Below are 15,938 nucleotides of genomic sequence, written 5' to 3'. Positions count from 1 at the left end.
TTGAGATCTAGCCTTTCCATTTCCCTCTGATACTAAGGAGCGTAAACAACAGGTCCTATCACCAGGATCTTCTGGAACCCACAGTAAAGAAAGCAGCTGACTATAGCAGCAAATTTCAAGGAGAGGCAAAACAACAGAGTAGAACAATGATGTGGAGAGGATATCATAACCCAATCTGTGGCAATCACCAGAAAGAGTAAAAATATAAAAGCTGTAGTGGAGTGGTAAGAAAAATTCCATCTGTGCACAAAGGACATGCCTTTGTGTTGCACTAGTTTTCTTTTGTTTACAAAGCATAGGGGAACTGTTAGGTCACAGATGAACTTGTGGTTGAGTACCCGATGAAAGGGTATGGTTGCTTTAGGTGTAAAGGCAAATTGTTTGCACCTTTGTTCCCCACGTGACGGACCCAGGGAGGAGCCAGCTTGGGCTCATATGAGGGTCAGCTGCTGAAGGAAGAGCATCTCTTGGGCCTCAGCTGTTTCCTGACAAGTGCTATATATCCACGGTTTTCCTTCAACTGTTGGGTGAGGGGTCTTTTTTGTTTGTTTTGGGTTTTTGTTTTTTTTTTTTTTGGGGGGGGAGGAGGGGACTTCCTTTGAATACTTTACCTGATATCACCAAGAATGTGATAAAATAATTTTGTTTCTTCATAAGCAGAACATAAACCTATTTTTAATGTTATGCTCTATTAATTAGACCTGTAAAACAAAAGTATTCATGAAACAGGTTTCTATAGCTACCTGCTTTTAACCCTTTATTTTGGCTGCCATTGCCATGTATCTGGCTTAGAAAAGGAAGATCAAATAGTGCATCATCTGAACGTAGCTTGAGTGGGATAAAGGTCATGTTTTGAAACAGTTATAGAAATGTATGCTCTGCTCCATTTTAAACCTAAACCAACTCTGAGGCCAGATCTTTAAAGGTCAAAATAATCCTGATCTTTTCAGATTATGTCTTTTTAAATGGGTAGTGAGAAATGACAAACAAGGGATGACTTATGAGTTATGCTATGTCCTAACGCAGGGAGTAGCTGAGGCATGAAGTATTTTCAGAAGCTGACCCCGCTTCTACCTGATCCTAAGTGCCTAAATGGAATCGTTGTTCCATCTATGAGTTCTGTTATCTAAAGATAACTACAATTAAGCTTATTGCCCATTCTGTGGAGCTAAGTCCCATTTGTTAAAGCCCTGAATCTGTTCAGTGATGATATAGTTAAGTAATGCTTCTGAAATGTGGACTCCTGATATTTTTGTAGATATGAAGACCCTACGTTATCCACATTTGGAAAAAAAAAAAAAGATGTTCAGCGTGATTAATTACAAAAGAGGGAAAGAAGCAGTAATGGGAGAGAGGGAAGGCTTTAATCTTCAGTTTCTTCACAATCTGATTTCTTTGCACACTGATCAAAATTGATTACTCTTCTATATCAAGTAAAATGTCACTTTTTCTCTCAGGAGAAATGCTGTATTGACTGAGGTGTATCACTCTACTTCAAGGACATCACAGACAGGAATCCTCATTGCTATATGAATTTCATGTTACTGAATGAAAACCGGTGAAATGTATTGAGAATAGCAGTACCTCTGAGTATGTTTCACTATTAGGAAATGGGTTAATATACATGCAGGATGAGATCTGAAGTGGTTTCAACTGGGTCTATTTACTATTCCACTCATAAGCCTGAGTTTTAATGGTTTTGAATATATTGTTCAGCTTTAGTTGTAGCTTTGCAAGATATTTCAGCAGTTAGAGCTAAATGCTATATTAAATTTGCTTGCCTTCCTTGGAAATATTCTGATATTGGTATTTGCAGGAGACACTATGCAATTAACTCTTATTTTCTTGAAAATCCCAGTGGGTACATATCTGCATATTCTGGTACTTCAGTAACTGTATGAGCCTGTATAATAGCTGAATTTTATTAAGTTGAAGGAACTTGATTTGGGTAGACTATGAGTCTCAAGTGCTCAGCATGAATCGCTAATAATTTTTATTAGTTGACTAGATGTGACATTCTTTTCTGTCTTCCAGCCCAGGCTTTTAAAATGGAAAGATTGAAAGTGAGTATTGCTGAAAAGATATCAGCTAGTACGTTATTCATAATCCTTTAACAGATTTCACTGTGAATTACTGGGGAAGATTAATGTTATGCACATACACTCGAGTAAGAGGTAACTAGTAAGTCCCTGTAATAGTTAGAACAGAAGATATTTACATATTATGGTAGTTGTGAATATTGATTCTGGATCCTAGTAAATGTCTTCTATTTGTTGAATTAAGCTAACTTACTCTGGTCTAGTATCTAAAAGGTTCTTCTGCAAAAACTTTTCCACTACTTGGGAGTAACAAAATGAGACTGAATAAGGAGGAGTTACCAATCTTGATTTTCAAATTATAAGGTAACCAGGGCTGGATTTCAAGAGCATCTTCATGGTGTTTATAGTTAGCCGGCCAGCTGAGATCTTTGGAGCATTACAAATGATGGTATGAAATGGTTTTAATTGGCATATTCTTTTACTTAAACATATTCAGTTAGATGTGAACATGACAAAGTTTCTAAGGTACACTGTTTAACTGTTTAATTTCAGTGTTGCTTGAAATGTGGCAAACATCTGATCCTATTTGCCTCAACTCTGGCTAAGAAATTGTAGGTTTGGCATTAAATATTTTGGTCACAAATAATGAGAAACTAGGAGGCCATATTTTTCTGTGACAATTCTTGATGTCCATGGATATGTTGTGTTGCACAGTTTAGTAGTTACACGTTTTGTTAAATGCCTGCCTTAGAGTCTTGGTTTTATTTTATTTTTTCCAGATAAAATCTGATGTCTTTGCTTTTCAACAAATTTTGAATCATTTCTGTGACCTAAATGTTTCAGCTAGGGAATTATGCTATTGTTTTCACAATTCTGATAGATTATCTTCTTGCAAGAATTGATTTTTAGAAAGCAGCTTGATATTTTACTGATTTTTATGTATTTCTTTAGATCTCACTCAGGAAAACCAACATAACAAAAACCTGGAAATAGAATAATTTCTTATTCTATAATATATAATTTCTTATAACACAATAACACTATCAGATAGGGAAAATTCTCAGATACAAAACACAATTTTTCAACATAGTTACTACTAGTAACTATGCATTTTTACCAGGAATGAACAAGAGCCTGCATGCCATGCTTGTAGAAATCTGTATGGCTGTTAAGAATGTGGCTTGTCTTTCACATTCTTGTTGTCACTGCTGAAACACGCTACATGCTGCCTCTGTGCTCACATCCCCTGTTTGGTCTCCAATGTTCAGCAAGAGTCACTGAATGTCAATGGCTGCAATTCTGCAATTTTTTTTTTTTCTACACTGACAAATTCAGTTCTACATGGTTGCTTCATCCACACTTCTGTGTCATGCCGTTTGTCAGACTGCCCCTCTTTTGCCATCTGTCACATGGTGTATTGTTGTCATCGTGTGTATTCTTACACAAAGTGTAACAGTATTTGTGGAAAAGATCAATCTCTACTGTTGTACCACCAACATCTGCCCCTGATATCATGGGCCAACATAATAAAATGGTAGGCATTACGTTTGGAGCTTTCTCATATTTCAATTTTGGGGAGATATTTTATTAAACTAAGTTGGACTGTTAAATACTGAAAACATTTAATTCATTAAAATTGATGGGTTTACTGTTCTCTTTTGAAATATGTTCATAGATCATCACCTCCAGAAAAGTAGATGATCACCTCTTCTGGAGGGACTAGACATTGATCTTAATGAGGTAAACATTTCTACCTGTGAACTGATAGAGATATTATTAATTAACTGTGTAACTGAAATCAGTGGTGTAGGGAATCCCCAGCTAAGAGTGAGTTAAACTGCCTGGGAAAGCTGCAAAACAGCTAAGTGTGCTATTGGTTTAGCCAAGTGAAAATTCACATATCTGAGAATAAAGTAGATAACTCATACTTTGTAGACACAGCAATTCCAATATATGATTTGAGGTTTATCAAAGGTAATCAAATAAAGATGAGCTTTCAGAACTGCACTGTCACTAATAGGGTCGACACTCTGTATGTTAGAATGATTGGGGACTAAGCTTATGCTGACTGTGAGTGCAGCTGCAAGAAATAAATGCTGATATTAGGATAACTCAAAACAGTAAATAATGAGAAAAGGAGTATGAAAAGGAGATGGATAGATTGGATGGATAGACAAGGGGGAAAAAAGGCAATTATGTTGAAGTACTGGTAGAGAAACTCTATTAGACTGCCACATCAAAACCCCATCACCCACTCCAAATGTTGAAATTTCTGAGCTGCTTCCTCTTCCTTCCCATGGGCTGGGGATCTCAGACATGATTCCTGGTTTTGCTGGGTGGTCTAAGCTCCCTGAGCTGACATGGCAGCCTGGATGGTCAGCAAGGTCTGGACCTAGCGTCTGGCTGGCCTCTGGCATCACATCAACAAAAAAATCTATTGCCCTCTTCTTTTCTCCTTCATCTGAGGATTTGTTTATTTCCGAGAAAAATGAAGGATGTTTTCTGAAGTTATGCTTTACAGATATTTTTTTCAACTGTATTTTTCATGTGAATTCCATCGTAGGTTTAAAATACACTTCAGTGAATTTTGGAGAAAAGGAAACAAAAGTATAAAAGATATTCAGTCTGTATTTAGCAATGAAGTGGCTGCAATACAGATGTTGTGCTTACTTTCAAGTCACAGTACAAGGAAAGAATGTTGCTACTTTAGTAAAAACTTACAGAAAAATTCACAAGGGTGATTAAAAGACTGGAAAATAAACGCTTCCATCAAGCTTTAGGAAGAGATGCATTAGGACATGTAATATTATCACAAGGTAAAATTACCTATCAATATTTGATAATAATTACTTAAATACTTCTGGCAATAAACATTTTCAACAGCAGAAGAAGGTATAAAAAAACTTTTGAGGATGAAAGGGAGAGATTCAGAAATACAAAAAAAGTTGATAAAGGAATCTCTCAAGTTGTAATCTCTTTAAGTTGTAGTCATATTTTAATTTATATCTTTTACCTTTGTACACTGTCTTCATATATACAGTTATAGAAACACAGAAAATGACTTATTTAGGTTGGCAAAGGCCGTCAGGATCACCAAGTACAACCATCAACCTGAACTACTGACTCCTGTCACTAAACCTTGTGCAGTGGAAGCACTGTTTGCCCCATTTTAGACCTCAAAAATAGTCCTCAGAAAACAGCAGGTAACTATTCAGTTGAATTTGTTGAATGACTCATTTGGCAAAACGGATGAATATAAATTTCATGAATAAGCTATCCACCTGCACAGTAGTCATATTTATTTATTCTGAATTCGTATAGGCCAATTCACTAATCTTGATAACTTGTTTTTTAATATACTCCAAGTTGTTCTCTAAATCTCACAGGAATTTAAATCTAACAATTATTAATATGATAGGGATGAAATCGAATAATTTTGATTGGTAAATGAATTACCTTACATCACTGTAGAAAATAACACTTAGCCACTTAGGCAATACCAAGCATATGCAAATAATGATCTTAAATTCTGTTCTGTAGCAGCCTGAATCCAGTAAACTGCACAAGTTGCAAAATTGTAGAGAGCTGAATTTGTATGAGTGAGCTGAGGGTTCTTCTATTAATTACCAGTTTACCACTACCTACTTCTTTCCACTCCATCTTAGGAGAGTGCCAGCCCTCACGGATTGAGTGCATCTTTGCTTTCTCACACATCATATGACAACATGCATTGCACTTCAGGCTACTCTGTAAAAAGTCTATTTCCACCAAGCTTAATTTTTGTTCCAAGGCAGGTATGCAAATTCTCTTAGCAGAGATGTTAAAATTTCCTTAGCAAACTCTGCTTACCCAAACACCAATACATGTAAATTGAAAATTAACCTGCATTAAATATTTGAGTGAATTATTTAGTATTAATAACTCATATTCTACCTTTAATCCTTAGGTTAGAATCAAAAAGGATTCTCTTTAAATCATGAGGAAATTATAATTAATAATAAATGGAAATGCTACATGACTTAAGGGGAGAAAATACTCAGCATTCCACTGGAATATATACTCCCACTCCTGACCATTGCTGCAAAAAACGCCATGCCAAATGGCATAGAAGACATGCATTTTGCTAGGATTTTCTGTTTAAAATATTTGGTTAAGTAGAAGTGCTTGTTGGTGTTTATGTCAGGAAAAATGTATAACATGGATAGCTGCATAACCTGAATTTAGTTTCCTTTGCTTTGGAAATTCTGTGCCAGAAATATTAAGCCAAATGAGTGAAACATTCCATCAAAAACATTTCTTCAACAGAAATTTCAGATTGAAAGGAATTGCAGCATTTGTATGCATTAGAAGTTGTTTATCAGGGCTTTATAAAGAAAGAGTTGAAAATACAGGAAGCTTGACACCAAGGTTCTTTTCTAAGCAAACAATTTAAAATGTATTTATTAAAGCATATCTTCTTTATAGTTTATTCCTTTTTTCATATTTAACAAGTGTTTTCTAAAGCTCGGAATGTTAATAATTAAACTATTTCTACTACAAATTTTAGTTATCAAATTACAAAAGAAATAATTGATATTGATCTAAGATTATTTTTCTTTGTTCAGAGCTATTCTAAAATGAGAAATATTTTCTTCCTTCTGCTTATTATCATTAAAATAATCTCAAAAGGAAATTCACTTCCTTTCCAGACATTAATTTCTTTCTTTTTCATAAAGGATAAGAACTTCATTCTTCTATCTTCATCCTGGTAGATTAATCAGTTTACTAGGTGCTCAAGTTTACTCATATCTCTACTTACTTGGAGTTATTCCTATATGTTTAAGTAATGCCTTCAGATTGCATCCATTTTAAACTTTTTCACTATGAATTCAAAAGTAATTGTTTTCAGTCTGATGGCAAACTTTTGAAACTGAAGATTATCTACGTTATCTACGTTATCTTCAGTAACAGTACTTTTGTCATTAATCTATTTGTCAAACTACTTAAAAGTTTTTATGTAGTTTAAAGACAACTTTTTAAAGCTTGAGAACTTTATTTATTGAAGCTTTAAGATATGCAAGAGTCTTTGTTATTAAATACCATATTAGAAGTCATATTTTCTGGTGGACAGGAAAATAAAAAAAAAGGAATAAATGAAGAAGTCATGGTCACTGTAAATTGGTTTACTAGGGTTATTTGAAACATGTTCAGAGAGAATAACGTTGTCAAAAGAGAAGCAGTTTTATTGGCAATAGTCTTATGATCTTACATTGTTAGCGTCGCTCTACAGAAGTCACAGGTTTTAGGAGACCACTCAATCCAGAAATGAAGTTTTGGCATGATATGATGAGTGGGGCCCTTACAGCAACGTTTTTGCAGTATGTAACGTGTTTTTTTTCTCAATGCAAAAATAACAGCAAATGCTGATAATCTGTACCTCATTTTTTTTTCATCACTAATTTCTTTTAGAAGTATGATTGCTTAAGCAATCCTAGAACATATGCATATTCAATATAAACAGAGATAGCTGAATACATCTGCCAATATACATATATATTAATTTGTAGTAATAATGTGGTAAATTTGTAAAAAATCAATTTAAAAGAAAGAAATATACAAAAATATTGAGATTGCTTGTGCCAGAACAGAATGACCTGCCAAAAAGTTTGGTCTCACAGCAAGTGAAAAGTAAATTTCTTCTGAAACTTGTGCTGTCACGGGATCAATATTAATCCTTGCTGACTAAAAATTATTTTTCCTATCCTAAGTAATGCCATTACAACAAAATTTTCTATTGCATTTGTAAACTATTAATAGTAAGTTGGTAATTTTCCATGCTTTTCTGATCAATTATAAAAGAACATATGATCAACCTTTGCAATGAACTAATCAGAAATTCATAATATAAATGATTAGATTTTAATAAGTTCTTCAACAATCTATTTCTGAAGTTTGTTACAGATAATCTGTTGCTATATTAATGTAGCCTAGCAGTAATTAACATTCAGCTTTCTGGCACTAATCACCGGAACCATGGCTCACTTCCTAGCATTTAGGGCAGCCCTTGGAAATAATGTGATAAAGCACTCAAGAGCGTTCAACCAATTAATGTGCTTGGATGAGTGAGCTTTCCAAGCCATTCAATTTTAAAAGCCACTGCCTCACACCATGGAATTTTCTCCATGTGGAATTCCCTAGAATTCTGTCCCACTAAATGGTGGAGAAGAAAACTGTAATCAGGATGTGTTAACCTGAGAGGATATTCTGCTGATCAGTCAAAGACAGTGGCTGCTGTTCCTAACAAACAGTCAAAATGTCTCAGAGAAAGAGTATAGCTCTTGCTGTGAGTCTTTCTTCCTACGTGTTCATTACTATTAAGATGCCAACAAGTGTAATGTGTAGATACTATCACTAGGCTGCAAGCCTTACTAATCTTTGAGTGCTCTGTGGTATGAAGGGGCTTTCAAAACTTTAATTACACAATTATAGTATTACCTTCGTGCGGTGGAGAGGAAGATGCTTATGTATCTTGCTTTCCTTATTTTTTTAAGAGGGTCAGAATTTCCTGCAATGTCACGTTCTTCTGAAAAATTACTGTAAAATATTCATGTTTCATTGAAAAAACATCCACAAGATTTAGGGGTAAAAATGAAATGTGACAAGATGCAAAGAAGAAAGAAAATTGCTGTTGGTTTCATGAAGTAAACGAATATATTTTTTCAGTGTCAATTAAATTTGCTCAATTTGTTTTCTATGAAAATCTATTTTTTCAAAGTCTTGATGCTAAGCACAACCTCCAAATGATAATATTTCTATTCTAAAGCAGATTTTACCTGATGTGACTAAGTGTCTCTACTGATCTATATATTTGCTCACTTTCAAACACTGACTGTATTGATATAAAATTAAGAAAATATTTTGCTATGTGTTTAAAATCTAGGAAGTGCATAGTACTAAGTAGAAAGTCTAGATTAAAATGGTATTTTTGAACTTTTTATAACTTACTCAAAATAATTAATCTAGATTTAAAGTTTTAATTTTTTTCTAACATCTGAAAATCATTAATGTGCACTTGAATAGGAAAAATTGGTTCTGTAGTACTTGATTAAAAGCGAATGAATGGTTTTAATGTAGATGATGAAACATCTTTGTCTATGCTTTGTTTTGTTTTCTTAAAAATATTTATTTTTTTTAAAGAAGTGTAGTGCATAAAAACTGCTTAGATAGTGTTTATTTTTTGTATAAAGAAATAAATGTTTTGCAAGATGTTTTTTACAATGAAATTTATGTATGCAAAAAATGTTGACTTTCTTACATGTTTTAGTGTTTCTTAATTCTTTCTGTTCATTTATAGGATTCGTGAAACTTTCCTGATGTTTCTTTAAGAGTTCAGAAATCATAAGGTCGTATTCATATGAGCTTCTGATCCTCAACTGAAATCTAGCTATATATCATAAATTTCTAATCTGCAAGGCCACATTCACTACATCCAGAATTTACTCTCAGGTCCCACATGCAGAATTCTTAGCTTTATCAAGTGTTGGAGCAAGATTTGGGTGTCATTAAGTTTCACTCATTCTCACATACATTCACTGTCATTAAAGAAAGAAAGGGGGGTGGAGGGGCAGGGGGGAGGGTACCTGCAGGGGACAGGAGTCAATGAATAGATAGGAAAATTTACATCTGGAAACTTACCTAAACACAGCCTATAAGCCTATATGTCCACTTGTGGCGTATGGTATATCAAGGAGAAAAAGCTGGGAGAGAGCAACATGTAAGAAAGACCAGAATGCCTCTTTTGCACTCCGTAACTAATTGGGTACTGGTGGTTTTCACTGTGATCGCTTTCACTGCAACTGATGTGAGATAACTCCAAATATTTTCTTAAAGATAATCTAGATGTGAAAGAAATGCCTGAAAGAAGTGAGATTATAAGATGCTGACATACAATAGACCCCTTCCCTTTTCAGAGGTAAGCTTAGTGATGGGAAGGTAGGAAGGGTTACTTTCAGCTCCTGAAAACTGCAATCTTTATTAACCATAATACAAGAAGCTCTCTGAGATGTAGGATGTCAAGAAAAATTTGTAGAACATTTTCTTCTGTCCTGATACTGAATCTCTGAAGAAGCCATTCTACAACAGAAGGTAGGCAACCATGTGAAGAAACACGTTTTTTTCTTTTTAAGAAAAAAAGAGCCTCCTTCCAAATCTTACAGAAAAAATACATTAGGGCATTTGTAAAGCTAAATTTGTATTTCATCACTAATTCTATCTACCTGAAAGACACTGACTGATCACACACCTCCTCATTCCAATAGTATTCCTACCTGGAGATATCAGCCAAGTCCTCTTGCCTTCCACATTACCCATTTGGCAAGCCTGTTTCTGCATTTGATAATAGCCCTGACTGGCATAAGGCATATTCTTTTTCAAAAATCTTTTCAATATAAGTCTTGTAAGCCAGAAGGAGCATGTAGTACAAGGCTTCTTCAGCTCCTGACATTGTTTTGATTAATTTCTGTCCCTTGTTTCTCTTTTGCACAAGAGCGCGCACATGGATCTGCTTTCCTACTTTAATCATCCCAATCAAAGCAATCCCTTTGATCAACAACACAAATTACATATTCTGTGACTGAAAAGTGCAGTGTGTGCTGTAGATCGATATCCAAATGGCATGTAAAATATTTCGAGTATGGATCAAAGGGAATGTTATTTTTTGGCTGATTGGTCTGGTGTTGTAGCATATTACTCCTCTATGTCTTTGGCTAACATGGCTCCTGTGAACAGGCTGACTCACTGAGCTCCTATAGGAAAACTCACAATTTTTCCTCATCAGTTTTATCTGCTGGCTACTCAGAAATCTATCTTTATTATGTGTATTTTCTAAACCACAAAATGGCTGTTGAGAAATTAAAATATGAACCCATATAAGGAACAAAGGAAGCCTTCATTGTGTCTTGGGTCACAGAACCTCATTTCTCATTCCACTACTTGCTTCTAGAGGCTTTCATTGCTGTGGTGCTTAAGACAGAGATGTAGACATCCTCACAATCTAGCACTAATCCCTCTGGTGAGACAGGGAAGTTATGCTGTTTCCTTCACAGGTGGGGAATTTGAGGATGTAAAGCGTAAGATCAGCACAAAGCTTCTTTTAGATCTTTTCTCTCCACAAGGTGTGCTGTGTTATGCAGGGATGCAATATTAGCTCCCGTTTGGAACTGTAATTGCTGATGTATCTCTAAGTCACTTTTTCACTACCCTGGAGCTGTTCAAGGCCAGGCTGAATAGGGCCTTGAGCTGCCTCCTCTAGAGGGAAGTGTCTCTGCCTATGGCAGGGGGATTGGAACTAGATGATCTTAACAGTCCCTTCCAACACAAACCATTCCATGATTCTATAAGTTCATTCCTCCCACACAGCTGTCAAATAGCAATTAGTCCTTTTGTGGCCCTTCTGAAAATCAAAGAAATGGTTCTTGTATTCTGTTCAGTTTTCTCCAAGTCATTTGAAGCTTCCTTTTATGCTGGTATTTTGTATTTTAATTATAATTCAGTGAGAGTTTTTGGCTTTAACTTTTTGTTTCTGTTTAATAATCCTGTGCTTTATTTCTCTTTCTCTTTCACACATTTTAAACTTTACAGTCACAGATGGTCCTCTCATACATAAAGTTAAACACAGAAAACAGCCTACTTGAATAAAGGACATGCATAATTGTTTGCAGGATCAGGGCTTAGTGAGCACATCGTAAATCCAAACAGGCACTTGCCAATGGAACCTGATGGGCAGCCATATAAGTTGGCATATAAGGAGCCTTCAGAAACTCCTTTCTTACTTCTTGGGAGTTGTTCCACATCCCAAGGCACGCACCTGTTTGGTTTAAAAAAAAAAAATAAGAAAACAGACATTACTTCCTATGTTTGTATTTCTAGGCTGGAGAATGCATACAGAGGCACAAGTGACAGAAGCCAGATGCACAGAGGTTATTTTAATCGTGGTCATCAGCGTGCAAAGCAAGACTGGACGCTGACTCTCAGAATTAAATACTCTCCTTTTCTTTCCTTTTCTCAGTCAACAAACAGGACCTGAGGAAATGGCTGCAAGCTGTACCAGAGAAGGTTTAGGTTAGACATAAGGAAAAACTTTTTCTCTCAGAGAGTTGTCAGGCACTGGAATGGCCTGCCCAGGGAGGTGGTGAAATCGCCATCCCTGGCAGTGTTCAAGAGGCGTCTGGATGAGGAGCTATGAGATATGGTTTGTACTTGTGGTAGCAATGGTAATGGGAGGGCAGTTGGACTAGATGATCTTGTAGGTCCTTTCCAACCTTGTGTTTCTATGATTCTATGATTGTTGGGGTACTCAAAAGAGAATAAGTAGGGAAATAACTGTCAGTGTAAATACTTTTGGAGTTGTCGTTTCATTCAGCTGGGAAGAGTTAGGATAAAACACAGTACAAAAAAAGGCCTAATGCTTTTTCTTTTCTTTTTTTCCGATTTTCCTAATCCGTTTCTAACCCTTGAACTCTTACATGGGGCCTGCTGGCACATCTGAATGCCATTGCCTGGTTAGCTTTAGGAGCCTGATTTCATGAGGGCACTGAGGTTCACAGAGACCTCGCGTGCTGGCAGCAGGATATGTCCTTATTAGGCTTTACATTTGTTCATGATTGAGGAGTAAATGACTGTGAAGATAAATTATCAGCATATTCACCTTTTACTGAACATATTTTCAAGTTTCACCAAGTCTTCATAAGCATTTTGGTACAGAAACAGCTCTGTTTATTGGAGGTGCTTGTTCTCCAAGCTCCTGGGTCTGTGCCCAGTTGCAATCACAGCAGTGTTATTGCAGTTCCTTCCTGTCCCTTTGATGTAGCATTCGCTTTTTAAATTCCTGCTGCTTTCACTCATTTTTCTCTGTGTGCTTTTTGGCTGAGTTTCTTAAGGTACTGGGCCTCTGTTAGGGACAAAGCTTTAACAGGGAGGGCATGTTTTTCCCACCTCGCTTTTTCGCTAACTCTTAAATGTGAAAGCCTGATTAATTTATTAGCATGCATAACCTCTGGATGCACAGTGTGGACTATATCTCATACAGTCTCTCATATTTAATGCTTAAATAAATCAACTTTAATAAGACAGTGAACTTATTTTTTTTTTTTTTTTTTCCCACCTTCTCCGCTTTCTCCCTCCAATTGCTGCAGGAGTTTAAGGAGTTGACTGCCATAGAGGAGGGATTTGGTGCCTCGCAGGACCAAGTTACTAAATGTCAAATACCTTGCAGCAAATACCGTAGAAATACAACTATTATCAAAACTGTAGGGAATCATACTCAGTTTCATGGTCCAAGGAGAAAAAGATGTGAATGGCAAACCTGACATCAGCACTGAACATACATGGGTTATTCAAAACTTTCTGACTTACATGATCCAATGCATTCTATGTAGTCATTGAGATTTGTTTCTTAAAAGTATTTTATCGTAAACTTTCAGAGTTTGCATAGGGCTGCTAAGATCATTACCGTGTCAGAGAACAATTGGCATTTCTCTGTCCGTATAAGGAGAAAAGATAAGGGTAGAAAAAAATGATCTTAAAAAGATATCATATCTATTATTTTTTTCCTAAAGTTACCATAGTTAAATTTAGCTGTAAGAAGATGTACTGCAGACCTGCTCTGAGTACTGTATTTTGATACGTTTTTCTTTTAAACCATATTTCTTGTCTTTTTTTTTTTCATAAATACAACTTACAGGACCTCAGGATTTCAAAATTAAATTGAAACTTATTGAAAACTAAGAGTGGAATTGAAGGAAAGGTGCAAAAGTTATGGTGTAATGGATTGAATATGCCTCTTGATCTGAGGAGTGTTCTTCAGTAAGCAACTTACCTTCAAGGTTTGTAAAATGGAAACTGTACTAATTTCCTTGCACTGCATCCTATAAAGTCCTATTCCACAGTCTTACTTCAGTCAGGTCCAGCAGGAGGAATATCAAAGTTCGTTTCAGGAAAGACTGGACAAATTTTGCCCTCAGACCTTATGCATTTCTGTGGGAGAAGAAAGGTGGCACAAGAAGCAGCATTACTCTGCCCTTTAATATTCATGCTGAGCTAATCATCACAGTATCAGAGCACTTTCTCAAATTAAGATTTAAACAAAGAATATAAATGTCTGTCATGAAATTTCCTTTCTGTTCCTCTCTCACAGAGAAAAGATATGTGAATGATACGTGGGAGGGATGTTGTGATATTCACATAAAAAAGTAAAGCAGACAGTCTATTGGGGAAAAAAAAAAAGGTTAAATAAATTAGCTTTATAGTTGCACTGTAAAGGCTTCTGGTTTGTTGACACACTGCTCCTTGAGACAGATTTTTCAAACCTTACACATGGTTTTTATTTATTAAACTTTCAGGAATGGACACTGGAGTCTAAATCAGACAAGATGTGCAAGTGTCAGTGAAAAGTATCACTAATGTATGCAGAAGAGGAAAAAATGAAGGACATCTTTAAAAAAAAATTGTATTATTTACTAGGATTTATAGCAATAATATTTTTCATGAAGGACAAATAATAATCATCTATGGAATGGGGGAGTACTGGAGCATCAGTTAATTGTTTTGGTCATCAACAATAACACAAATACAAATCCTAGCAATTGTGATTCTTGTTATCCATTCCAGTACTTACACTTGCACTTTCTAAGGCCCAAATCTTCTGCAGATATAAATTTCTCTATGTCTTCTGATTTCAAAACCCCAGTGCTGGAGTGGAGGAGGGAAACAACCAAATAATATATTTGTTTGGGAATGTTGTTAAGAAAATGCTCAGGTTGATAAATTTTAAGCCACTTTAGATATTTTTCTTAATGTTTTTCTCCTCTACTTCTTTCTTTCTCATTTTGAAAAATTGTTTCACTCCTACAGTTGCACTTATTGTATGTTGGTTGTGTTGCTATTCTCCTAAATTGGATGTTCTCAACTGTTCCCTTGTTATTTACTTTGAAATGCAAACCTCATTTCCAATTTTGACACAATAGCTCTCTATAGCAAAGGTGAAGGGAGCTTTTAGTGGGTAAGGAATGAAAGACTGGAGTAACTTAATAGCAAAATTACTACTGTGCTTTCCATATAAATGTTATTAAAAAATCATATCCATAGCTGTTGCTGTGCTATCAGGATTTTCTGGTATTACTCAACATTTGGACTTAGGCTCACAGCATATTGATAGATGGGCCAGGTAATTAAAAACTTTCCTGCCATTTTCTGCATGCACAAGCACAGTATCTGGTGATGCAGATTTGCTGTGTAGACAAATGCTATTCTAGCTACCAGCATCACCAGAAAAGTTAGATGCACATCTTTGCATTAACTTGCAAAATAGTATGTGGCCTATCAGCCTGTAAAAGATGCCATCAAGCAAGATCAAGCTTGTTCATAGCTGGGGAGATGGTGCTCATGAATGAACAGAAGAGCCTTGGAATGCAGCTCAACTTCTAACTTGAGTAGATCTTACTGTGCTCTCAGGAGAAAAAGCGTAATGATAACTGGGCCTTCCCAGTCCCAGTGGGCTAAACTACATCTTCATCTACTCTGCCCTCAGCCAGAAATTTGCTTGATGAGTGCCTTTGAAACTGAAGTTTTGTGAGTTTGTATAACTTTAAGGAGAGCTTTACCCAAGATTTAAATTTGTAAAGGGCTATTAAAAGAATGGCCTGACCATTTGTGCGAATCATTTATCTCACTTTTCTCAGATCACGTCATCTTCTACTGAAGGATTTGTACAAAAAAGATATATTTTCAAATTTCTGCCTACAGGATCTAAGGTGTCCTGCAAACTCTGTCCTTATGTAAATTATAATAGTCCAGCTATTATAATAGGCCAGCTCAATCAATTATATTAAAAATGGTGTGAGCTTTTTGAATTTATAGCATTAC

The 15,938-nt window shown here is 35.7% G+C and overlaps 1 long non-coding RNA gene across 1 annotated transcript; it reads left to right on the top strand.

Annotated features, from left to right (window-relative positions):
• The first annotated feature begins 234 nt into the window (after positions 1-234).
• On the top strand, positions 235-15,593 carry LOC149919013 (uncharacterized). The gene is made up of 3 exons (XR_016464720.1): positions 235-527; positions 13,759-13,900; positions 14,417-15,593. It is a non-coding gene; the product is annotated as an uncharacterized LOC149919013 (long non-coding RNA).
• Positions 15,594-15,938: the final 345 nt, after the last annotated feature.

The sequence above is a fragment of the Phasianus colchicus genome, chromosome 2, assembly GCF_987193195.1.
Source record: "Phasianus colchicus chromosome 2, bPhaCol1.hap1.1, whole genome shotgun sequence".
Classification (NCBI taxonomy): Eukaryota; Metazoa; Chordata; class Aves; order Galliformes; family Phasianidae; genus Phasianus; species Phasianus colchicus.
Note: the sequence above shows the minus strand (reverse complement) of the source record. Positions and strands in the feature narration are given on the sequence as shown.